At 39.5% G+C, this 2,877-nt stretch overlaps 1 pseudogene across 1 annotated transcript; it reads left to right on the top strand.

The window, feature by feature from the left end:
- Positions 1 to 332: 332 nt before the first annotated feature.
- Positions 333 to 2,180, top strand: LOC116555723 (annotated as a pseudogene). Its single transcript, XR_004270639.1, has one exon. The product of XR_004270639.1 is annotated as a heat shock factor-binding protein 1 pseudogene (transcript).
- The last annotated feature ends 697 nt before the right edge of the window (positions 2,181 to 2,877 follow it).

Genomic DNA, 2,877 nt, shown 5'->3' with positions numbered 1-2,877 from the left:
GATGCTGGCTCCAGCAAAGACTTAAGTATACCTTCTCTAGGTCGAGAGCTAAGACGCAGTCACATGCATAGGCAGCTCTGGGGCTACAAATGCTGGAAGGTGTATGACTCACGTGGGAAAACCAAAGAATATTTGAAAGTTGGCAGTTTACCCTGGGAGATAAGTAAAAGATTCATTTATGAGTTTACTCAACATAGTTTATGATACAGTTTATCAGGCAGTTTAATACACAGGGTGTGTGTGTGCATGTGTGTGTGTGTGTGTGTATATATATATGGGCACAAGTGGTAAATGTTTCCATGTAAGAAGCTATCTTACAATAAAAGTGAGATCTCTAGAAATCACCGCCAAGCTGGGCGTCGGGGAGATGGCCGAGACTGACCCCAAGACTGTGCAGGATCTCACCTCGGTGGTGCAGACACTGCTGCAGCAGATGCAAGATAAATTTCAGACCATGTCTGACCAGATCATTGGGAGAATCGATGACATGAGTAGTGGCATTGATGATCTGGAGAAGAACATTGCAGACCTCATGACACAGGCTGGGGTGGAAGAACTGGAAGGTGAAAACAAGATACCTGCCACACAAAAGAGCTGAAGGTTGCTAATAATTTATACCGGAATCTGGAACACCATTTTTCCAAGCCAAGAGAAAACTGAATGGCTTTCTGCAGCTAACTACTATGTGTAGACAGGTTTTATATTATAATGTGTGCATTCTTATCACATTCTATATACTTAGTTTATAGAGCGATTTGCCCCCCAGTTTCTTGAACATGGTATCTTCACATCTTGGACCTTGGTCAGTTGTGCTGTTCATTATTAAACACTAAAACTTTGGCGGTTCCTGCATAAAATTGTCAGATTTTTCAGTGTATTTTTGTGAAGTCATATTTTTTTTCTTGCCATTCCTTTTGTAGTAGTTGCTGTTTGGATAAAAGTTGCTGTGTCATTTTTTATTGGACAAGTAGTAAACCCCTCTAGTCTTGGTGAAGTCAGATGTTTATAGACTTTAGGGTTCTTTAATTCTCAGCACAAAGTGACTGTTGAGCTGACACCAAATAGTGTGTTAGCAATACTTTTCAAATGGCTAAAAACACCTAAAGATTGCATATTCAGGAATATCTGTCACTGCTCTGTTGCTAAAACTCAGAATAGAACTTAGACTTATATCTAAGTCCCTGAGATCACATGCTGAAGTCAATGAAAAGTAACCACTGCCACTTTCTTGTTAGAACTTTTACAGTACAGAAAATAACAGAATAGCCTTCTGTAATGAGGCATTTGTTAGAGTTTTGCATGAGATTCTAATACTTCAGTAGGACCCTACCATGGTTCATCTACAATGGTTACCATAAAAAAATCTGGCAGGATTTTAAAACTCAGTCATTCCATCTTTCCTTTGAGCTACTGACTGGAAAAGAAAGAAAGAAAGAAGGAAAAGAGACCATATGAAATCCATGCTGGTTGCTTGGCTAGAATATGATCAATGACTTGTAGACTCAAGTTTTTAAGAAATACTATTTTACATCAGCTGTTGCTTATCTAAATTCTTGCAGAGTGACAGCGTTATTGTTGATTATAGAAGACAGGGATAATAACCTTTTAACTCTAGTCACTCAAAAATGCAGTGCCATGAGTGCTAAGCCTCCAGGCTGATGCTGATAACCTGGAAGGTGATCCATGTGATTGTCACCACAAAGTGCTTTTACATAAAAACTTGAAAAATTGAAAGACATGACTTTTTTAAGTAACATATCACCACACCAGTCTTGGTGTTTATATTGCAAATTTATAATAGTAAGAAATACTTTGTCCTATATACAGATTACATGGGGAACATAAAGGAGTTGAATCCTCCTTTAATAAAATGAATTCACCACCATGGTACCCAACTACTGAACCTCCTTTGATCAGGCAAGTAGGCTGTGCTGCAGGATTGAGCCCCCAGAATGCCCCGTACACACTGTGCAGGCCTTGACCAGACCAGCTGAAACCTGCATCTCTGCTGAAGGTTCTCAAGCCTCGTAAGTGGCAAGTGGAAATGATATGGCCGATTGCAGTCGTAGGAGAGTTGTGACTTGGGCAGGAGTCGACCTCTTTAAGTACTGGAACGATTTCAAAGGCAGGCTGCCCTGACCAAAAATATCTGCCATGAATAAACGTGCCTGAAATCCTGCTATGAAAAAAAAAAAAAAGAAGTGAGATCTCTAAAAGGCAGTAAGTTGGGACTGACTCGGGGGATTTAGGAACAGAAATATTGAGAAACTGGGTCAAATGTATCTGCCTGAAGACATGAACCTTGACCCCATTTTACTTATAGTCATTTCTCTTTTACCGAATGAGTTTGCTCTGTCTGTTCCCGGTGGGTTTGGATGATCTGTTTCTTTACTCTAGAAAGATTACAAATAAAAATCTGAGATTTCTGGGGGGTTTTTTTTAGTTATAAAATTCATTACTTTTAAATGCATTGACGTTCGTTTATTGGATGTTTATTAAACACCTGCAATGTGCTAAGTATTTAATTCATAACCCTCCTCCAAGGAGCAGCAAAGTATGTAAACATTTAGTGTAAAGAAAAATAAGATCACATAGCCAAGTCAATTCTAAGCAAAAAGAACAAAGCTGGAGGCATCACACTACCTGACTTCAGACTATACTACAAGGCTACAGTAGTCAAAACAGCATGGTACTGGTACCAAAACAGAGATATAGACCAATGGAACAGAACAGAGGCCTCAGAGGCAATGCCACATGTCTACAACCATCTGATCTTTGACAAACCTCACAAAAACAAGCAATGGAGAAAGGATTCCCTGTTTAATAAATGGTGTTGAGAAAACTGGCTACCCATGTGCAGAAAGCAGAAACTGGACC

The sequence above is a fragment of the Sapajus apella genome, unplaced genomic scaffold, assembly GCF_009761245.1.
Source record: "Sapajus apella isolate SASKATOON/1434 unplaced genomic scaffold, GSC_monkey_1.0 scaffold15, whole genome shotgun sequence".
In the NCBI taxonomy this organism is placed as follows: domain Eukaryota; kingdom Metazoa; phylum Chordata; class Mammalia; order Primates; family Cebidae; genus Sapajus; species Sapajus apella.
The sequence above is the reverse complement of the archived record's forward strand: the minus strand, read 5'-3'. Positions and strand labels throughout refer to the sequence as shown.